At 39.8% G+C, this 24,342-nt stretch overlaps 1 non-coding gene across 1 annotated transcript; it reads left to right on the top strand.

Moving 5' to 3' along the window:
* Positions 1-7,923: 7,923 nt before the first annotated feature.
* LOC145561023 (small nucleolar RNA R71) lies at positions 7,924-8,030 on the top strand. The gene has a single exon (XR_014093606.1). It is a non-coding gene; the product is annotated as a small nucleolar RNA R71 (small nucleolar RNA).
* The last annotated feature ends 16,312 nt before the right edge of the window (positions 8,031-24,342 follow it).

Below are 24,342 nucleotides of genomic sequence, written 5' to 3'. Positions count from 1 at the left end.
GAGGTCAGCTCCTCAATAACCAAGAACTTGACGACCAGGTGTCGCCCTTTTCCTTTCTCACCCAGCCGGATTGGTAGATCAACCCTACTGACTGGGTAAACCATTCCACCCCCAAAACTAACCAAGGGGTGGGTAACCGGATGCATGCTGCTGTCATTGTATTTCAGCTTTTGCAGGCACCGGAGGCTGATGATGTCTGATGAGCTGCCGGTGTCAATAAGGATCCGTCCAACCAGCTGGTTGGCAACCTTACATTAAATGACGACCGGGTCATCATGAGGGCGGCGAACGCTGCCCCTGTCCTTCTCAGTGATCAGGTTGTCTGGGTGACAGGGTAAAGTCGTATCCCCTAATCAAAAATAATTCCTAAGTCCTCTAGCTAAAGTAGATAGGGAAGTGGGGTCGATCTCCACAGGGAAACAAGTCTTTCTATTCCTAATTACCTAAAATAATCTAGATTATGAAGTAACCAATATTTATATTTAAATATGAAACTAATCTACTAAGATTAAGAATAGAGAGAAAACAATATATGAAAGGATCTAGGGCATAGGTTCACCAATAAATAATATTCCAGGGTAGAATATATTAATCATTCATCAATGCATATATTAATCAGATTATAAAGGGCTTTCGCTACGTGTTATAATCACACAATTAATTTACCGGTATTAAATCTCATCTTTCGAATCTCGACCTAACCATTTATAAATTAACCTGCCTATTGAAACTAGACCTAAACATCAATTCTCATCTGTCGAATCTCGAATCAATATTGTTAAACTCATGCATAAAAGATCTGCGCAAATCTAGTCAAAGAGCATTAAACCAATCAATAGGAAATTAATCTAGCATTGATAATTAACAACAATAAATTACCCCTTCATATTATTTATGGATCCCCATAAACCCTAGAAATAAAACATTTCACACATGGTAAAAACTAAACTAATCAAAGCAATAAAATAAGACATGATTAAAGGAATAAAATAAATAACTGAGATTAAGAGAAGAGGAATCGTTACCAAAATAAATCTAGAATTAATGGAAATAATCAAGAACAAGAGTTGAGAGAGAGAATTCTAAGATGATAATTAAGAGAGTAAAGAAAGAGTAAAAAGGAGAAGAAGAGATACTAAAATCGTATTACGGATGAGTATTTATATTCCGTACAAAAATCCTAAACTAAAACAAGATAAAACGACGTTAAGCGTCAACTAATAAATACACGCGCCCGATCGGGCGCGCCTTTTTTTGCTCCTAATACTAATCTCGCGACCGGCCGGGCGCGTCACCGGGCGCTAGCCTAAGCTTCTCCCGCCCGGCCGGGCGCGCCTCCGGGCGCCAGCCTCTTTGGCCGGGCGGCTCATTTGGGCCACTATTTGGACTTCGATTGGGCTCCAATTCTTCGGGCCAATCTGGGTTTCCTCTTCCGGTCTTGAATATTTGGTCCAAATTCCCCGGTATCACCTATACCGAGCCCTTAATCACCGGTTCGATGGCTTTAACCGGCCCTGGGCTATTGAATCTGGTCGTGCTTCTCCAATGCTCGTGATTGCTCCAAAATATCTCGGGAAAATACTCCAAAAGTGTAAATCCCTGCAAAAGTCAACCAAATCTACGAAAACACTAGAAAACACCAATTAGTAATAAAAGTGGCTCTAAAGAGCCAAAAACACTACTAATTATGACCAAGGGATGGGGGTAAAATACTATATAAAATAGACACATCAAACTCCCCCAAGCCAAAATTTTGCTTGTCCCTAAGCAAAGATCTCATCAATGAATCAATAAATATGCTTCACCCCAAAAAGTAAAAATCAAGCACGAACGATCCAGGGTAAATCAAATAAACATGCTTCAGAGTCAACCAATCAAATCCATCCAATTACCTTTCTTCCCTAACAATTGTCAAACAGAGCAAACCACAAGAGCATATAGAATTCAAGGCTAGTGCTCACACACTCAACTCTCATTTATGTGGCGAGTAAAGTATGTACTCGATCGCTCTCCATCCAACCCCTTTATGTGAACAATGCCCTCCCAACTCACACTCTCGTGTGTATAAAACAATGAACGCTCAATCCTACTAGTCGACTCGAAATATGCCAAATCATAACTTGCATTGATAAACTACACTTTCACATTCATACAATTCTATGCACAAAGGTCAAAAGGTCTTTAAAGCTTGTAATATAAGGCTAGGGTAAAGGGTAGGATAAATTTGGGAATAAGTGAGAGAAAAGCTATGCTTAAAGGGGCCATATCCTAATAAAACCCATGATCAAAATAAATAGTGATCATACATCTCCAACAACATAACCAACTCAGACACAACCAAATATACTCCAATCATAATAAATAAACCCAACTCTTACAATTTCACTCAGAAGATATAATAATGAAGAAGTAGAGTGAATAAACAAACTTTATTTTCCAAACTTGAATTTTTTCCAATGAGGCTCTTATTTTTTTCTTTTGATCAACCTCCAACTAGAACATTTGAACATTTTTTTTTCTATTGAAGTTCACTTATTTTTTCACATTTGTTTTTTTTCTTCAACTTCTCTTTTTTTTTCTTCATAATATCATGCTTTATTTTTTCAAGAAAATATAACTCTCAAACTCATCAAAAATAAACATGAATAACAAAAAAAACAACTCCTCAAACCCCACCCAAATTGTGCAAATAATAAGCACACTACAAACTCCCTCACCTCACTCACTAATAGCTCCCCCAAGCCAAGCTTGGGACTAGTAACCAATGGGGCAAAATAGGCTTGTAATGCGGCTAATAAACAACAAAAGGTCAAGGCAACAACATGGGTAGCAAGAAGGGAACAAATGTATCTACAATATCTGGAGGCTACCTAAAAGAACAAATGCCTTCGTCCTCCACAATGTGCATAATAATGAATCATATAAACATTACTTATAGTTGCAAACCAATACTCAAATTCATTGACATACCAGAAACTATGGAACTATCACACATTCCTTACCAAATCAACTAGTCAAGCACTATATTCACAAGTAGTTGGACAAAATTGACGCATGTTAAAGTTTCAGGGCAATCAAACATCAAATCATGATCAACTAATCCACAATGCCTATCATCAAATACCAAGAATCAAAACAATTTTCTCTAGTAAGGGGCACAGGGAAGCATAATTTATAATTCATTAGAACGTATTTTTGGATTTTTTTATTTTTCAATTTTTTTGTATTTTTATGTATAAAGAAAGCAGTAAAACTAACCTAGAAAGCAAGAAATCTAACCTAAGAAAACACACCAAAAATAAAAGAAAAGAGAAAAAGAAATATACCAAACCAAAACCACCCCCAAGCCAGAATCAGACAATGTCCTTATTGGCTCGGAAACTAGCCCAGCATAGCTAGTCCTCAACATCCTCATCCATCGAGCCGAAACCCACACCTCCACTGCCACCTGCACCACCTGCACCAGAAGAGCTACCACCAAAATAATAAGCGTGAAAACTGCCCCCCGCCGGTCCTCCGAAAGGAATGTCCTGCCCGTGCCCGAAGAAAGAAGAATAGTCAGTGTAAATACCACGGGCAGTGGGATCCTTCTCGTATCCCTGGGGTGGAGGCTGAAACCAGTCAGGGTGAATAGCATCGTCGGGAATGTTGCCCCAACGAGCATAATCATCGTACATAGGGTAGAGAGCTCTACCCTGGTTCCTCTCTAGGTACCCTAACCTCTGGTCTATGGAGCCTACCATCCTCCTAAGGTCAGTATGTGAATGCTCGATACGTCCTAAGGCCTGACCTATACTCTGAAGATCCCAAACTGGGTCAGAGTCAACATGAGGGACGGAGTGGGACATACGAGGTGGAGAGAAAACCACCTCGGGCTGAGGCTGGGGTGGTGGAACTGGTGGTGGTGGTGCCTGCCCCCTAGAGTTGGCAACTAAAACATCATAAGTTTAAGAAGGTTGCCCTGGGGGAAAGGCGGTCAAGTCTGGACTGGGTAGGGGAAAAATGGGCAAAGGTTGCTCGTTCCCAGTCCGAATACACCAAAATGGTGTCTGCTCGCTATCCGGTCTAACCCACCCCACATCCTCAAAATACCTATCAGTCATGTAGGTATCTGCTCCACAGTTGGTCAGCTGGTGGGGTCCGTCTACTACAAAACCGGCCTTTTTCACCGCTATTCAAGTGATAAGGCCACCTAAACGGATAGGGGACTTAGAAGTGGTGCTGGCTGTGGCATGCCTACTCAAATGGTGAACTATAAACCTACCTATGTTCAATTTCCCGTACCCGTACACATAGTGTCCTATGACCGCTAGTTCGTTAGATTGAGCGTTATGAGGCTCGGCCCTACCTAAAAAACACAAACCCGCAAATCTTTGCCAGATTTTTGGGACAGGGTGGTGAATAGGTTTGGTACTAGCATGTTGGGGGTCAGGGGTAGGTAAACCAGTCAAAGCATAATATAAGTCACCCATTTTATAGTCCGCATGCCACTGGTGAGATAATTCAGAATTTAATTCAAAAATTTTACAAAATTCTACAAAAGTTAAACTAATATTTCTATTGTTTAACCTAAAAAATAAATTTGGCCCATTTCTACTACTAACAACATGAAAAGTGGACAGGAATTAACAAGTAAGTTCTTGGAATGTAGGATAGTGCATGTCAACAATTTTTCTCATGCCAATGTCATTCAAAAATCGTTTAACAAAATCATACAAACCAAATGATTCTAGGGTAGGGCGGTGTAACCACCGAGAAGGAATTACCTCACGACCGACCAAATGCTCTAGCTGTTCCTTTTGTTCTCGGCTCACAATCCGGATCGCCGGATAGTATGGGAGTTGCAAGTCCAGGTTGTATTCCTCCCTCGAACTGGAGCTCCTACCAAAAATGGACCTAGCCCTCTTTGAAGCCATGTTCAAGAAATGGATTTGAAAATTTATTGAATTAAAACTGAAAAATTTTTATATGAAAGTGAAGAGGATGAAGAGAGGATCACAAATATGTAAAGAGTTTTGAATTTGGGTAAGAAATGGAGGAGAAATCTTAGAGAGAAGGTAGAGAGAATTTGAGTTTTAGAGAGAGAAAGTAATGGAGAAAGAAGAAAAGGAGGAAGACAGAAGAAGAGAAAGAAGAAAAAGAATGCCGGATCCGCTCGCGCCCGGTCGGGCGGTGGGTCGCCCGGTCGGGCGATCTGGGTTATTTCGCATGCTGGTTTCCGCGCCCGGTCTGGCGGACTTCGCCCGATCGGGCGATCTAATTCACTCAAATTTCGTACCCTTTTGCGCCCGGTCGGGCGCCTTTCGCCCGACCGGGCGAAATCGGGCGCCTTTCGCCCGGTCGGGCGATCTAAAGATCTGATTTCTTCCAACTCTCGCCCCCGGTTGGGCGATCTATCGATCGTATTTTTGGCGCTTCTCGCGCCCGGTCGGGCGAGGCTTGCCCGATCGCGCGGATAAATTAGTCCGTATACGACGAATTTCGCGCCCGGTCGGGCGAAATTACTTATTTTCAGATCCTTGCTCTCGCGCCCGATCGGGCGAGCTTCGCCCGGTCGGGCCTGAGATTAAATCGGCGAAGTATTAATTTTCTTCTTTTTTCTGAAATTTGGCTAACTTTTTTCCTTCAAACCTGTACAAACACTCAAAGAACTCATTAAATTCCCTCATCTCTCCTATCATAAGAAAAAGAAAAGAAAACTAGACTAAAAAGCATTAAAAATACTGGTTGCCACCCGCAAAGCGCTAGTTTATCTAGGTCCCGCACGACCTTCTTACCAAGTACAATTTCTAGGAACCTTTGCCTAACGCTTGATCGGGTGGTTTCTTACCCGGTCTAGTGGTGTTTAGGCTGCGATACGGCTTCCTGACATACCCTGTGGGACGCCAAATCTCCTTATCTGGCGGATCCTCCTTGACTTGGTTTGGGGGATCTTCAATGCTACGCACTAAAAATCCTCCTTCGATCGAATGTTGCTTCAAATTGTCATTGCGTTCAACACTTGCAACTCGATTTGGCGGAACACTTACCGTAGGCTCGATTCGCACAACTTGCTCGATCGGTTTCACTTGTTCATCCTCGAAACCAAGACCAACATTGTAGAGTGCTCTTTCTATTGCATCGACTTCCTTCTGCCATTTGTCTATCTCATCTGAAAAGGATGCAACACAAGATACCGCCTCCAAGGGATCTTTTTCAAGAGCTTGGGGCTTGTTAGAATAATTTACAACCACATTAACACTGAAACATTTCTCCTCAGTCATGGAGCTTTTAGGGGCATTATTCAGATTAAAAATAACTTTATCATTCCCTACTGATAGTGTTAACTTACCACTTCGTACATCTATGAATGCTCCTGCATTGTTAAGGAATGGTCTACCCAAAATGATTGGGGTTTGCATATCCTCAGCCATGTCAAGAACAACAAAATCTACAGGTATATAAAATTTACCTACTCTAACGGGGACATCCTCTAAAACACCTAAGGGGTATTTGAAAGAACGGTCGGCCATTTGTAGAGTTATATTGGTGGCTTTTAATTTACCCATATTCAACTTAGAACACACAGATAATGGCATGACACTAACACTTGCACCCAAATCACATAATGCATTATCAATCAAGAGATTGCCAATATGACAAGGGATAGAAAAACTACCCGGATCTTTTAATTTAGGTGGAGACTTATTTTGAAGTACGACACTACACTCTGCAGTGAAAGTTACTGTCTCTACCTCACTAATAGACCTTTTTCTCGTCAATATTTCTTTCATAAATTTTGCATACGAGGGGATTTGTGTGATTAATTCAGTAAAGGGCACTGTTACCTTCAAATCTTTTACCACCTCCAGGAACTTACCAAACTGCTTATCCAAGTTTGTCTTCAATTGACGATTGGGGAAAGGAAGTTTGATAATTGGCTTTGGAGCATTATTATTCTTGTCTGGAGTAGCCACCTTCTCTGGAGTTGTACCCTGCAATGTAGAATTAGATATGTTAGTATTATCCTTTAGCCCTGTAGGACTATCAACTACATTGTTTGGTTTAATGGAATCAAGATTAGCATTATTTGATAAAACAGGTTCATCAACTTTGGGCATAGAGAGCCCTTCATAGTTTGAACCACTCCGTAGAGTAATTGCAAATGCTTGATCCGTAGGCCTAGTAGGCTGTGCCGGAAAGGCTCCCTGTTGGCGGGCTTGTAGAGTAGCGGAGAGTTGCGCAATTTGATTATCTACAATTTTATTATGCGCTAGAATTTGATCAATTGTCGCATCTCTGCTCTCCATGTGCTTTTGCATATTAGCCAACATTGCTCTAATTTCCACCAGAGAAGGGTTAGAAGATGAGGAGGGTTGTTGTGGTTGGTTCTTCTGGCTAGCATTGGGATGATAATATTTCTGCTGCTGTTGCTGTGGCGCCTGTGGTTCTTGTGGTGGCGGATTTTAAACATTAGTGCTCCGGTAGGAAAGGTATGGATGATTCCGATACCCAGGATTGTAAGTGTTGGAGTATGGGTTATTCAGCCTATAAGCTTGGAAGGCATTAACTTGCTCCACAGAACTCCTGCAATCCTGCTCCCAATGACCTACAATACCACAATTTTCACATAAAGCCTCATTAGAATTATTATTAATCGCAGAAACATTGGCTACATTAGCAGTGCTCAGATTATCTAATTTTTGGCAAATAGAGGTTAGTTGAGCTTGCAAAAAGGATACAGAGTCGACACTATGCTTCCCCTTGTTAGAAAATCCTCTAGGATTCCCATATTGGGAATTGTGTATCGCCATGTCTTCAATAACCTGACCTGCATCATCAACATCCAGATTCATAAATCTCCCACTAGCTGCAGAGTCTAGAATTATTCGAGAAGAATTTCCAAGGCCATTATAAAAGGCTTGGATTAACTGCCATTGCGCTAAATTATGGTGGGGGCAATCTCTTTGTAAATCCTTGAACCTCTCCCAAGCCTCATATAAAGATTCATCGGCTTCTTGGGCAAAGTTCTGGATTGCACTCCGTAGTACGGCTGTTCTCTCTGCAGGGTAATACTTGTAATAGAAATTCAAAACAAGAGTTTCCCAGTCAGTTATACCAAGTGTAGTTCTATTTAAGCCATTAAACCACAATTTAGCTTTTCCAGTTAAAGAGAAGGGAAAGAGAATCTCCCTGATTTGGTCTTGAGTGACCCCGGCTTGCTTGATGGTGTTGCAATATTGACAATAGTCGGCAATGTGAAGATTCGGGTCTTTACCCTTGGCTCCACTGAATTGCTTCCTCTCTATCATCGTTATAAATTGAGGTTTAATTTCAAATTGAACCCCATCAAGAGCCGGAGTAGGGGTGAGATGTGGAAAATCCGTAAGCTTTGGTTGTGAATAATCACTAAGCTTCTTTGGAGCCGTCATATCTGATTCTGTGTCTGATGATGCCTCTAAATCGCTAGAACCAGTTGGAGGATCGCGATGATTATTATTATTATCACCAGAATCCGCCAGGATTTGCTTGTAGAAATTTTTCTGTCTATGGAAGGAGCGTTCGATCTCAGGATCGAATGGGATGTAACCTGATCTGGAACACCTGGGCATAAACAAAAACTAGAAGCAAATATGAGATTTGTCTCAGAGAACTAACGCTCTCTGAGACAAAAGAGAAATAATCTAGACTACAAAAACAATCATAAATAAAAATAAAATCGTTTCCCCGGCAACGGCGCCAAATTTTGACAGGGTAAAGTCGTATCCCCTAATAAAAAATAATTCCTAAGTCCTCTAGCTAAAGCAGATAGGGAAGTGGGGTCGATCTCCACAGGGAAACAAGTCTTTCTATTCCTAATTACCTAAAATAATCTAGATTATGAAGTAACCAATATTTATATTTAAATATGAAACTAAACTACTAAGATTAAGAATAGAGAGAAAACAATATATGAAAGGATCTAGGGCATAGGTTCACCAATAAATAATATTCCAGGGTAGAATATAATAATCATTCATCAATGCATATATTAATCAGATTATAAAGGGCTTTTGCTACGTATTATAATCACACAATTAATTTACCGGTATTAAATCTCATCTTTCAAATCTCGACCTAACCATTTATAAATTAACCTGCCTATTGAAACTAGACCTAAACATCAATTCTCATCTGTCGAATCTCGAATCAATATTGTTAAACTCATGCATAAAAGATATGCGCAAATCTAGTCAAAGAGCATTAAACCAATCAATAGGAAATTAATCTAGCATTGATAATTAACAACAATAAATTACCCCTTCATATTATTTATGGATCCCCATAAACCCTAGAAATAAAACTACTCACACATGGTAAAATCTAAACTAATCAAAGCAATAAATTAAGACATGATTAAAGGAATAAAATAAATAACTAAGATTAAGAGAAGAGGAATCGTTACTAAAATAAATCTGGAATTAATGGAAATAATCAAGAACAAGAGTTGAGAGAGAGAATTCTAAGAGGATAATTAAGAGAGTAAAGAAAGAGTAAAAAGGAGAAGAAGAGATACTAAAATCGTATTACGGATGAGTATTTATACTCCGTACAAAAATCCTAAACTAAAACAAATTAAAACGACGTTAAGCGTCAACTAATAAATACACGCGCCCGATCGGGCGCGCCTTTTTTTTGCTCCTAATACTAATCTCGGGCGCTAGCCTAAGCTTCTCCCGCCCGGCCAAAGAGGCTGGCGGCCTAAGCTCATTTGGGCCACTTTTTTTACTTCGATTGGGCTCCAATTCTTCGAGCCAATCTGGGTTTCCTCTTCCGGTCTTGAATATTCGGTCCAAATGCCCCGGTATCACCTATACCGAGCCCTTAATCACCGGTTCGATGGCTTTAACCGGCCCTGGGCTATTGAATCCGGTCGTGCTTCTCCAATGCTCGTGATTGCTCCAAAATATCTCGGGAAAATACTCCAAAAGTGTAAATTCCTGCAAAAGTCAACCAAATCTACGAAAACACTAGAAAACACCAATTAGTAATAAAAGTGGCTCTAAAGATCCAAAAACACTACTAATTATGACCACGGGACGGGGGTAAAATACTATATAAAATAGACACATCACTGGGAAGGAGGAGCTTGCAGATGCCTGCTCATCATCATCTTTGTCCATCTTTCGAAGATGGCTCTTGGTGCCCCGGATGGTAGGGCCACCGCATGAGAACCCGCCTGCTATTGTGTAGACTGACTCTTTGTTAGTGTCCGAACTACTAGCAGGCTGCGGAGTCTTAGACGACTGCCCCGGATTCTTCTTATTAGTCCCTTTGGACTTAGAAATGTAGGACTTCAACATCCCCTTGTCAGCCAGACGGTCCAACGCCCGTTGAAGGCTGAAGCAGTCGTTGGTGTCATGGCCAACTTCCTCATGGTATTGGCAGAATTAGTTTTTGTTCCTTGATTGAATGGAACTTTTCATTGGATTCGCCTTCTCTAGGGACAGCCGATCCTTAATTTCCATGAGGATGGAGTTGCAGTCCTTGTTAAACTCGTACTTAGGGACGTACGGTTTAAATTCTTTCTTCTTCTTCTGGGACGGCTGGTCAGAGTCACTAACCGCCTAGACTTATTTTCTCTTCTTGCTCTCTTCTTTGTTTTTGACCGGCTGAGCAGGCCGGCTGTGTTTCTGTTTGTCAGACTTTTTGGAGTCCGACTGATTACCAGGCGTGCAGAGGTCGGTTGCTTGAATATAGATTTCCGCCTCCCTTAGGGCCGCCTGTAAAGTGAAATCCCCTTTTCTAACTAGGTCGAACTTAAAAGTCGACCCGTCTCTCAGACCTTTGAAAACGTCTGTAAAATCTACCTCATCAGACAGTCCTTGAATCTGAATTCTAATCAGATTGAACCGCCTGACATAGGAGCGCAGCCCTTCTCTCTCCCCCTGCTTGATGGTGCTCAAGTCCAAGCTTGTTTTCTTAGCAGGGATGTTCATTAAGAAGTTGGAAGCAACCTGAAACTATCAATGGACCTGGCTGGCAAATTGCCAAACCATTGTTAGGCAATGCCCTTCAATGTAGCCGGGAAGCAACGACACCAAGTGGCATCATCCAACCCTTGTAAGTACATGAGGTTGGTGTAAGCCATAAGGTGATCTTCCGGATTGGTGGTACCATCATAGGTACCAACCAATACATTCTTAACCTTGGCCGGCTGTGCCGCCTCGGTTATCTCCCAGGTGAACGTAGAAGGTTGTTCACCCAGGCAAAGCAGACGGAGCTGCCAGTCCAGTGGCTGAACATTGTGGTATGTCGCCTGACCTCCGAAGAGAGTCGGCTGCATATAGTAAGGTGGGTACTGACCGTAGACCTGAGAAGGTACATATGGTGCAGTCCCGATCATCTGAGGGCCAGAGTGGACGGTATTACCGCCTTTCTGACTCTCATGCAAGGAAAGTGCATTCCCTGAAGAAGTATTGTTGAAGCTGTCTGGAAAATTCGACGTAGAAGCCGACTCAGACAACTGTTGATTTCTCTTCCGGTTGATGATCTCCCGGGCATATAGAGTTGATTTTTTACTTCCCACCGGCTGCTTAGTCCGGCGGGTATTGTTGGTATTCCTCTTAAGAAGAAGAATTTTGGACCAATCAATGGTCCCGGTCGCCTTCTCCTTTGGATGAGGAGTGGGCTGCCGATCTCTGACTGACTTCCCCTTTTCCAAAGGAGTCTTCTTAGCCGGCTGACCCTTACTTTGGTCAGCTCGGCTCTTAGTGATCAGCTCTTTAATTTCACCCTTGAAACTTGTCATGAATCTCATGAGTTCGTCTCGGGTGACAGGTGTTGATCCAGCTGCCGTGTGGGTTTCCCCTTCCGGCTGCCCAGGGGGTCGGTTTGTACCCGCCTGGGAGGCACCCAGCTCCAGATTGTCTCTGAGCCGAATGCGCTTGGTTATGAAAGAGCCATCATCGGCTGTATAGGTTTCGACCTGAGGATCTTCATCCTCCTGGTCTGTAAAGACTTCTGGGTCATCGCCCAGACGGTTAGGGGGTGGTACAGACTCTTGAACCATCTTCGAGGTACTCTCCCCACAGACGGAGCCAAATGTTTTGGGTGTTTTTTTCCCTCGGGAGAGTTACGTCACGAAGTCTGATCCGACTGAGTTGTACCTGCAAAACAACGGAGACTCCGGGTGGTAGGAGCTCCGCCTCCGAAGATCAAGTTAGAAACTCGAAAGGGAATAAAGAGTACGGAAATTTAGGTGGGGATCTGCTTGGATTCCAAGCTCAGGTCTTTCTCTGATGTGAGAGAATGTAGGTGTACTAAATTATTGAATGTGTCCCCAAAATGGGGAAATATCTCCCTATTTATAGGGTCATTGGAGAATGTGCCCCCATCTAGGTCACTTGACCTAGATTTTAGTGGGTTGCGCCATTTTACAGCGCTTCTTGGGATTTGGGCCCTTGAAGGCCGCCATTTCAGAGATGTATCTAAGGGCGCCACGTGTCAAGAGGATATTAAGCCACATGGGCCATCCTGAACTCGACACGTGGCCTCCTCTCATTGGTCCACGTGTCTAGGGTATTTTTACCCTAAACAGTAAGAACCCTACAAGTTTGATGATTTCGAAAATTTGGGGGAAATTAAACTTTTCCTTGCTTTGTCAAAAACACTCACATCACAGCTGAGTGAGGTTTATTTCTTGGTTGATAAAGCTGTGGAGAAAAGAAATAATATAGATGAGAAAGATAAGGGGCGGATTGGAGAGGAGAGAGGGGCTGAATAATACGAGTTGAAGTATATGTTTATGTATATTAGGGTTTTAGCCTTTGAGGGAGGGAGGAGAGAAAAGGAATTCATGTAATCAAATTTTTTTAAAAGAAAAAAAAGACCATATATACAAGGAAAGTTGTCTCTCCTCTTTTTAAATTAAATAAAAATAAAAAGAGAGACCGTTTATATAAGAGAAATGGTCTCTTGTTTTTAATTAAATAAAAAAATTAAAAAAGAGACGATTTATATAGGAGAAGTGGTCTCTCGTTTTTTTAATTAAATAAACAAATAAAAAAAAGAGACCATTTATTCAAGAGAAGTGGTCTCTCATTTTTTTTAAATTTCAAACCAATAAAAAAAGAGACCATTTATTTAAGAGAAGTGGTCTCTGCTTTTTTTAAGAGACCATTTACTTAAAATACTTGGTCTCTTGAAACAAAGAGATCACATATTAAATTAATGGGTCTCTTACTTAAGGTCTCTTTGGCCAATTTTGTAGTAGTGTCTTCAATCATTTTCCTACTCCTTGTGGTGATAGAATACACGGGTTTTTTAGGTTCCACTCTTTGTGAGGGTAAAGAAGCAGAGCTATGACAAGGGGTTAATACTAGGTCATAAAATAATCCTACCTCGGTCAAACTAAATTTAAAAACACTTAAAAACCTAAATACAAGTATAGATGCAAGTCAAGGGTCGAACCCAAAGGAAGGGTAATGTTCAAGCGCTCTCAATTTGGGCGTCTAAGCTAGGTTGAAGGCAAAGGTAAGAGTTAACACTAACAACTAACAAAACAAACAACCAGGGAAATAAAACAATAGGAATGGGGATCAACAAGTAATCATGACAATTACAACAACTTAGTACAAACATGCCAATCAAAGGTTGTGAAGACTAATGATAATAGCAATCAATTGGAATCAAAGAACTATCTCCTAATTGTTAAGCTAGATGTCTCTACGAAAAACAAACTTAGAGAATCACAATCTAAACCAATCGATAATTGCATTTCCTAAATAAATATTTCGTGTCATTAGCAATTACAATGCAATCTAGCATAATTCTTAAGGCCTAATCGAATTACACACATGCACAATTTCCATTATCACTTTAATCTCAACAATCAAGCAACACAATTCCCAAATTAATCACAATTAATCAATCATACAACTTTCACCCAATTCCTAGCTAAACAACTACTCAAATATCATCATTACACTAATCAAGAATAAAACATCAAAATTAAGACAAACAAATATGAAATCAAACAAACAATAAAGATGAGATAGAGTTAGAAATGCTCATTGGTAATGGAGAAGATATTCAACACAATTGTCACCGTTGTATCATCAATTTCTCAATCACCATTGAAATTCCTCACTTTCTCTCTCTAAATTCTACTCCTAGACTAACCCTAAATCTAGAGAGAGAAACTCTCAACTAAGCTAAGAATATGATCAAAATTTTGTCTCCAAAACTTCTTCCAAATATCAGTTAAAGAAAGGTATTTATAGAGGCGAGGAAAAGAGATCGATTGAAGTCGAAAAGCAAAGGAGGAGCGCTCGCGTTGGAAGATGCGTGCGCCCGCGCTTATGGGTGGGGCGCCCGCACGGCTAGCTTGTGCCCTCTCCGATCAGGGTTTCTTTTGATCTTCAGATGATGCATGATGGTAAGGGAAGTAGCTAGGAGCTCTTTTGGTGGGTTCGACACCACTTCTTCATGGGAGCACGACTCGAGAGCGCAAGAGCTAGAAACTTGGAGCATCCACTTCCTTGCATCTTGAGCTTTCTCAATGCTATGAGCTTACTCCACAAGCATCTTCCAACTTGGAAAATCATCAATATTAAGACCCGAACCTCATACAATACCTAAAACCACAATAAGAAGAGAATTAAAGGAGAAAACACAAGAAAAACCGTAAAAACATTAAACAAGAGAGAAAAGGGAAATGAAGGGAAAAAGCATAAAACTAAGCATTTATTAAGAAAGAAAGCTATGAAAAGAAGGTAAAAACAACCAAAATGCTCATCAAATGAGTGCAATAAATGACACTCATAAAGCTATCATTCACACTCTCTTTCAAGGTATTCGCTAATTAAGTGATTTGTGTTTCAAGCATCTTGTTGTGTGTTATCATCTAATTGAACTTTGTATCACTTACCGACATGTAAATGTTTAAAATTTTAGTTCGGCTCTTGATGATTTCTTCCATGGTAATTCTAGAAGGTGAAGGTTGAGAATATGAATTCTCACCATTACCATAAGTTCTTAGAGCAAATCCATGTGGGGATCTCCTTTGATTGTAAAGTTACTACAAGAAAATAACCTTTTTGTAGCGATTATTTTAACCTTTAGTATCGATTGTAATTGCAACAAAAAGCTTTCCCAACGAATGGTCATTCGATACAATATCCCCCGTTGCCTTAGCCTTTAGTAGTGGTTTTCAATATCGCTGGGGTTGGCCTCAATAACCGATACGAAAAACTACATCCAATCGTGGTGATTATTGTAGCGATTATAATCGCTATAAATGTTTAACTCATTTTCTTCAAAAAAAAAAAAAAACATGCGTATGATCTTTACAAGATTCGAACATGCAACCTCAAACTCTTATATTAAATGTTTCACCAAAAAGCTATGACATATTTTATGTATTCTTTGTCAAACAATATTTATATCTCTAGTGTTGAAAAGGCTTTTCGTATCAATTTTTAGGATTTAGTGGCGATTGTAAATGATACGATTTCTCAAAATTATATAAATGTGTAAAAATAGTGTGGATATGTATTATTATGTTTTCGGTATCGATTTTATATAGGAAAACCATAGCGATTGTAAAAATGATACAACATCCTTAATTATTTCACAAACATACTTGCATATTGTAGCGAATGTACAATCGTTACGAAATAATCACTACGAAAAGAGATTTTTCTTGTAGCGTTGTTTTGAAAATTTCCCCGGTTTTTGTTGCTCCAATTACCCTGGTCTTGATTTTGGCCATTGTTTTGGTAGTAATTACCTTAGCCTTGGTTTTGGCTTTTGTTTCTATACCCTTGACCTTGGCTTTGATTATTATAGCCTTGATTATAATAGTTTTCTAAAAAATTTGATTTCCTTGGTTTCTATAATCACCATTGTTATAATTATCAAAGTTCCCTTGTTGGTGAGCATTTCTATTCCCAAAGTTCCTTGGTCCATAGAATCTTTGCCCATTGTTGTTATTTTTAACAAAATTAACTTGCTCACAATCAATATAATCAGCATCATCACAATTTTCAAATGCATGTGGATGATTAGAAGCATCATGGTCATATGATCCATATACATCACAAAACACACATCCATTTGGCATATTATTCGAAGTAGAAAGAGGAGTAGAGTTAGAAGATGTACTTCTCCCCTTATTAAGGGATTGAAGAATTAGTGCTTGTGAAGAAGCACTCTCAAGCTTTGCCTTAATTGAGGTCATCTCCTTTCCCAAGTTTGTGATTTGTGAGGACAAATTGTTGATTGCATTGAGATGGTCGAATGAATACACCTAGAACCGCTTTTGCTTGTCGACTTTCTCTTACCTTCTTGCCAATCCGTGTGATACCTTACCACATCTTCAATTAAGTCCACCACTTCATCCTTTGTTTTGTTCATGATAGAGCCTCCGGCACCAACATCCAAGCAAGTCTTTCCTAGGGGGCTTAGACCTCCATAGAAGATTTGGATGATTTGATAGGTGGGAATCTCATGGTGTGAGCACTCTCTTTGGTACTCCTTATATGTTTCCCATGCCTCATAAAGACTTTCATTTGGATTTTACTTGAAGCTTCGAATGAGAGCTCTTGCTTCGATCGTCTTCTTTTATGGATAGAACCGAGATAGAAACTCCTTATTTACTGCATCCTAAGTTCTCCAAGTGTTTGGCTTCACCTCTTTGTCCAACCACTCTAAAGCACGTCCAATAAGAGAGAAAGGGAAAAGTTTAAGTCGAATAAACTCTTGAGAAACCCCTTTCACCTTGATGGTATTGCAATACTTCTCAATCTCCTTTAGCTGGTTGAAGGAACTCTCGTGCTTTGCACCACTAAATTGACGCCTCTATATCAAAGTAATCATCGCTGGTCTTATCTCAAAGTCATTTGTCGGTATTGTAGGAGGAGCAATTCCACTTTAAAACCTATAAGTTCCCGGAGTTCCCAACGCCTTCAATGCTACTCTCGGATTAACACCATTCTTCCTCGTTCTTCTTCTTCTTCTTGATGGATTTCCTCTCTTGGGGGACTTAAGCATGAGGAAAGATTAACAACCCTTTTCCTTGTTATGGTCCTCTCAATGTCTTGATAAAATGACACTAAATTTTGATCTCTTGCCCTACACATACAAATATCAAAGACAAATATCAATAGCACGGCTAGGAATGTATCCTAAAAGAAAGAAAATGTTTTTGTATTTTTCTAAGAAATGGAATAGACACAATAAACAATAGCAAATGAATGCCACTCCCTCGCAACGGCGCCATTTTTTACGCGGGTAAAACCTAGGTCTTTGATTACAAAGTAACCCCGATAAAAACCAAATTTATAAAACCAAACCCAACCCTAAGTATAAGGGAAAGTTGGGTCGAACCCAAGAGAATGCGGTATTTGCTAAGGTTTCAAGCTAAGCTATTCCAAAGTCTTAAATGATATGGTTGGTCTCAGTTAGCTATTGAATGAACTCAATCAAAGCTAACAAATAGAATTCAAATATCAAAGCACTAGGGAATTTAGGATCTACATGCACTCATGATAAACTTTCTAATTTATTGAGAGTATTATCAATCAAGCAATGCGAGGGAAAACAATATTTGCAATCAAAATCAGTTAAGAAATCTATTTCCTTGGGTTAAGCTAGATGTCTCTATAAATGACTTCAAAGGAAAATCACAAAACAAGATTAATCGATAATAATAGCTTCAAAATCAATTTTTTGTGTCATTCAGAACTACTATGCAATCTAGCTTGATAAGCAAGGTTAGCTACTCCTCTTCAAACCAAACACATGCACAAATTTCATCAACCAATTTAATCATATCATCAAATCAATCAAACCAAAATTAGCTTTAGCTCATCATTCATACATGCTTCACCACATCCTTATAAAAGGTACTACTCACAACACGTTGTAAATTTGAAAAGCATAACAAAAGTAATCATCAATTTCATCATCAACATTGTAATTCAAATATCAACAATCAAATCAAACAAACAATAGAAATTCAACAATATATCGAATCAATCAACAAATTGCATTGAAAAGGAAAGAATTTTGACAAAAATTTGATTAATATCAAAGATGGATGAAGTTCAAAATGTAGCAATCATCAAATACCAAGTTTCTCTCTCTAAAATCTAAGAACAAAGTCTCCAGAACCTTGAGCTTCCCCTCTCTAAAATTCTAATCAAAATCTAATTCTTAAGTAATTCTCTAATTATTCTTTCATGAGTCTCTCTCTAGAATTGAAGGAATTCTATATATAGTAAAACTAACTAAGGAGAAGTTAGTTAAGCCTCTCATCCCATTGTGCGGTCGCAACAAAATAGGTACAGAACAGGGGAAAGCAAACTGCGCGGCTGCTCCTCTGCCTTGCGTGGCCACGCCACAGCCTTGAGCGGCCACTCCTCCCTCTTGCACGACCTCACTTGGGAGTAGGGGAGTTCTTCATGTGCGGTCGTTGATGCTCCCGTGCGCTCCACTTGAAACATGTTGGGGGAAACAGTCACTTGAGGCATTCACGGTGGGTTCAACACTGATTCTGATGTCCATGCAGCATGAAAGCGCGACGTTGAAGACTTGGCTTATGCACTCCTTCACTTTTGAGCTTCAAGAGGAAGAACCGGGTTACATCTTAAGCTTTTTACACCCCGAGAAAGTGCCAATGAGCTTCTCGAACATCACCATTCTCCTAAAATCAAAGAGAAGCAAACAAGTAACGGAGAAAAGGCAAAATAAACTAAGAACTGCAATAAAATGAGAAAAAAAACTAAGGAAATTACAAAAAGCAGAAGTTACAAGTAAAACTAAAGAAAAAGAGACAAAAGAGATACAAAAGCAATAAAAAATCATCCTAAAAGAGGCTTAATAAGGTCATAAATGACACTCATCATCATTAAAAGGGTCGGACGGGCTAGTCCACAGTACAAATTGTTTTGTCCATGTTTACACATTTATATTAGGAGGCTAGGCCTAGCCTACCTAAATTATCACTTTTTGTCAAAATTATTGTCCAAGGACATCCATTTTGCAAGCTGGGCAGAGCGGGCTTAGCGGGTCGTCCGGTCCATGAAAATCTCTATATGAGGGCTAAACGAGCCCCTTATTAATGATGGATGAAATATATGCTATTCTAATTTGATGGGATAGGTTGAGGGCTAAATGAGTTCCTTAAAGTAGAAATGAGCGATACCGTTTCAAATTTTAAGATGAAAAGAGGGATAAACGAGCCCTTAGTGAATTTGATAGTTGGCTAGGACATGATATCTAATGTTGAGTATAGGTTAGCATCTGGCCTTAAATATTGGGACAGACGTGTTATGATAACGTGTTAGTTTTAGCAAACTCGGATGTCCTATGTAGAGATGTCAATGGGGCGGGGTGGGGCGGATGTTAGCCTTCCCATCCCCATGCCCACTTAAAATTTTCATCCCAGTCTCCATAACGAGTCCAAAATTCATCCCCATCCCCGCCTTGGCTGGTACAATTCAAAAACCATCCCCGCCCACCCCCACTTGGATATCCATCTCATCTTAATCCCTACCTAAGGCCCACCACTTTTTTTTAGTTATAATACTAGTGTACTTAACAGGGGGAAAACTAGGTTTTTGACTAATCCTCCCTGAGCCAAACAAAATTTATAATCACTTAACAAATCTAAATACAAGTATTGAGGTAAGTCAAGGGTCGCACCACTAAGAACGGTTATGTACAAATGCTTTCAAATGTGTGCCTAAGCTAGGTCGAAGTCAAGGGTGAAGAGGTAACACTAGACAACTACTAAAACAAAGTACCAAACAAATGAAACACTAGGGAATGGGGATCAACAAGTAATCATAACAATTGCAACAACTTAAGAAGAACGTGCCAATCAAAGGTTGTAAAGACTATTGATAAGAGCTATCAATTGGAATAAGAGGGCTATCTCCTAATCGTTAAACTAGCAGTCTGTACGAATAACAAACTTGGAGAATCACAATCCAAACAAATCGATGAATAAAATTTCTAAATCCATGGGTCGTGTCATTAGAAATCATAATGCAATGTAGCATACATCTCAAGGCCTAATCAAACTACATACATGCAAACTTACATTAATCACTTTAATCTCAACAATCAATCAACATAATTTCCAAATTAATCACAATCAATCAATCATACAAGTTTCACCCAATCCCTAGCAATCAACTACTGAAGAATCATCATAAAATGAACAAGCAAGAAAATGAAATCAAGAATCAACAAAATATAAAGAACAACTACACTTATCAGATCAATCATCAAAACCAAAATAAAATAAACATGAAATTAAACCATTCAATAAAATGGGATAGATTTAGAAATGATCATTGATAACAGAGAAGATCTTCAATACAATTGTCATCCTTGTATCATCAATCTCTCAAATTATTATTGAAATCTCTTACTTTCTCTCTCTAAATCTACTCCTAAACTAACCCTAAAACTAGAGAGAGAAATTCTTAACTAAGCTAAAATTATGATGAATATAATGTCTAAAAACTTCTTAAAAAATCAGTTATCAAAAAGGTATTTATAGGTTGTTGAAAATAGAAGACGAGAGAAATTGGAAACTAGAGAGGAGCGCCCGTGCAAGGGGTTGTGCGCCCGCGCATGTGGGCTGCGCACTCGTGCTCTTTGGGTTCCTTCGACGCTTTGTAGCTTCGTGCGCTCGTAAATGATTCTTTGAGTACGCTCGCAAATTATTCTTCGAGTACGCTCTCAAGGTCTTCATGATAGTCACTAAGCACGGAAGATTCAAATGGGCTTAATAGTGGGTTCAACACCGTGGTTTGAGAGAGCAAGAGCTAGAACTTAGAGCATGCCACTTTCTTACATCTTGAGTGTTCCCAATACTATAAGGTTGCTCCAAAGGCATCTTCAAACTTAGTGAACCACCAATATCAAGACCCAAACCTCGTACAATACCTACAACCATAAAAAGAAGAAAAATAAAGTAGAAAACACTAGAAGAGCCATGAAATACAAAATAAGAGGGAAAAGGGAAACTAAGGAGAAAATAATGATGGAGGGGATAAAGATTTGTTGGTGGGGTATAAGAAGGTGGAGGTGGGGTCGATTCAAGAAGGAATAGGAAAAGCTACTGGGCAATTTTCATATATACTAGGGAAAGAGGGTGGGAATGTTTTAGTGGATTAGTTGGGCAGTAAACCATATACTATCTTTATTATTGGGGTGGGACAGTCTATAGCTCACCGATTGAAAAATGTCAAGAAAAAATTAAAGCTCCCTAACTCAAATTCTTTTGGGGAGAATGCTATGTTAATTGATGAGATTGGGGGTCAGAAGTGTAAGGGGAGAGGGAATGATATGGAGAGCATGCTAGAGGGTGGGGAAGGCGAACCTATGAAGCTGAAGGGTGAACTGAGCTCAATGACACTTGGTCTAATTGAGAAAGTAGCGGAGGTTGGTATTGACCAACCCCGCGAACAACAATAAAAATCTTAGCATGGAACTGAAATAGACTTGGCAACCCATTGACAGTCAAGGCTCTCCAAGATTGGTGTTGGAGAGATAGGCTAAGTGTGGTTTTTGTTACGGAAACTAAAATTGACTCTCAAAGGCTAGAATTAATTAGAAATAGATGTGGGTTTGCAAATGGCTTGTGTGTTACTAGTGTTGGAAAATCGGGTGGTTTGGGGCTATGGTGGAATAATCTGAAAGTGAATATTTATAGCTTCTCCTCTCATCATATTTATGGGGAGGTGTGTAATAATTAAAATGTGTCAATTTTGAGATTGGTAGGATTTTATGGGTGGCCGGAAGTTGCAAATAAACACCTTACTTCGGACCTAATGAGGTCTATATATGCATCTGCTTCTTTGCCTATTTTAATGTTCAGGGATTTCAATGAGAGGGATGCAATTCGGGGAGAAAGACAGATTGATGCTTTTATGGAAGCTATAGATTACTGCGAATGTAGAGACTTGGGGTTTAGAGGCAATGTTTATACTTGGCAAAGAGGCACGTCGATTAAAACGTCAGTTTGTGAATGATTAGATCGATTCATTACGAGTAATGGGTGGTGTTCTCTCTTCCCGGATTTTGAGGTGGTACATCTACCATCACGTCATTCTGATCATGTCCCGATTTTGCTAAAATGTGGAGAGAGTGAAGTAAGAAGAGCAAATGAAAAGAATTTTAGATTTGAAGCTTTGTGGTTGTCGAAAGAGGAATGTGGCCAGGTTGTATCGAAGGCTTGGAGGGATGATGAATATGCTCAAATCCATGAGCGGATCACTAGGGTGGCACAGGGGTAATCTACTTGGGCATCTAGCACTTTTGGTGTGTTAAAAAAGAAAATTAGAAAGGCAGAGGGACGACTAAAGGAAATTCAGGGGCAGCAACTTGATGCTTCCAGGCTAAAGTTGTGTACTGAAATTGGACGGGAACTTGATGAGGTCCGGAGACTTGAAGAATCATATTGGCACGCAAGGTCGAGAGCTAATGAGCTTCGGGATGGAGATAAAAATACCACTTACTTCCGTCATAAAGCAAGCCAGAGAAAAAAGAAAAATACAATTGCAAGTTTGTATGATGAGCAAGGTGAGTGGAAGTCGACAAAGGAAGAGATGGGCAGTGTGATATCAAATTATTTTGGTAGCCTTTTTTACTAGTTTTCCAAATAATTTTGAAGAAGCATTGTCTAGTATTGAGAGTAAGGTGATGGATGAGATGTGTGATATCCTCGACATAAAGGCAACTGCGGAAGAATTAAAAGATGCCCTTTTTCATATGCACCCAAATAAAGCACATGGATCGGATGGATTGCACGCCCTATTTTTTCAAAAATTCTTGGGGACAATTGGTGGTGACGTTGTCAGATTTATTAAAAATTGGTGGAGGGGTGAAGCAGATTTGACTGAGGTAAATCGTACTTGCATTGTTTTAATTACCAAATGTGAAGAGCCAAAGCAAATGTCGGAATTTAGGCCTATTGGTTTATGCAATGTTCTCTATAAGTTCATTTCTAAGACACTCGCTAATAAACTAAAGCCGATGCTTGGTTCCATTATTTTGGAACATCAGAGTGCTTTTGTCCCGGGGCGGCTTATCACTGATAATGCTCTCATTGCTTTTGAAATTTTCCACTATATGAAAAGAAAAGGAGAAGGTAGAGATGGTAATGTGGCCCTCAAGCGTTATATGAGTAAGGCGTATGACAAGGTGGAGTGGGTTTCATTGAAAAAGTGATGTTGCAGATGGGGTTCCGGATAGCTTAGATCAATAGGATAATGCAATGCTTATTGAGAGTCACTTTCTTGTTTAAGTACAATGGTACTATTTTGAAATCATTAATCCCATCACGCGACCTTCGACAAGGTGATCCAATTTCTCCGTACTTGTTTTTGATATGTGCTGAGGCTTTTTCTACTTTAATTTCGAAAGCAGCTACGGAAAATTTGATCCATGGTGTTAGAGTGTGTGGGGCGGCGCCAAAGGTTTCACACCTTTTCTTTGCGGATGATACCATTTTATTTGTAAGAGCTAATTTGCAAGAATGCTCTAAAACTGCTAATATAATCAGTACCTACAAAAGAGCTTCCGGCCGGAAAGTCAATCTCAGCAAAACTGAAGTAGCTTTTAGCAAATGTGTGGATTCTGAAAGAAGACGGTTAATTATTGAAACTCTTAGTGTACAGGAGGTGGATAGACATGAGAAGTATCTGGGTTGCCGACTCTTATTGGGAGATCGATAAAAGCTGTGTTTGCGTGTCTTAAGGAGCGTATATGGAAGAAAATGCAGGGATGGAAGAAAAAATTATTATCTCGCCCGGGGAAGGAAGTGTTGATTAAGGCGGTGTCTCAGGCAATTCCAACTTACGTGATGAGCATTTTTCAGAAATCCCGATAGTATTATTAGTTAAATTCATTCGATTTTAGCTCGATTTTGGTGGGGGTCTGATAGCTCATTTAGAAAGACTCATTGGCATCGATGGGAGGATTTTTGTCTTCCAAAATCAATGGGGGGAATGGGCTTTAGAGACTTAAAATGTTTCAACCTTGCTGTTCTCACAAAACAAGGGTGGCGTTTGTGTGATGAGAACAACACTTTGCTATAAAAAATTTTGAAGGCAAAATATTTCAAATACTCTTATTTTTGTGGTGCAGCGAGAGGGTTCGATCCAAGTTACACTTGGAGAAGCATTTGGGGGGCGAAATCCTTGCTCTTGGAGGGTTTCAGGTGGAGGGTGGGTAATGGCTCATCAATTAAAGTGTGGGAGGATGTCAGGTAGTGATAATAAAGCTACTCCTACGATTAAATTGGACTGTGATATTGATATGAGGGTCTGTGAGCTAATTGATTTTGATAACATGTACTGGAAT

The sequence above is a fragment of the Chenopodium album genome, chromosome 9, assembly GCF_948465745.1.
Source record: "Chenopodium album chromosome 9, dcCheAlbu1.1, whole genome shotgun sequence".
NCBI lineage: Eukaryota > Viridiplantae > Streptophyta > Magnoliopsida > Caryophyllales > Amaranthaceae > Chenopodium > Chenopodium album.
Note: the sequence above shows the minus strand (reverse complement) of the source record. Positions and strands in the feature narration are given on the sequence as shown.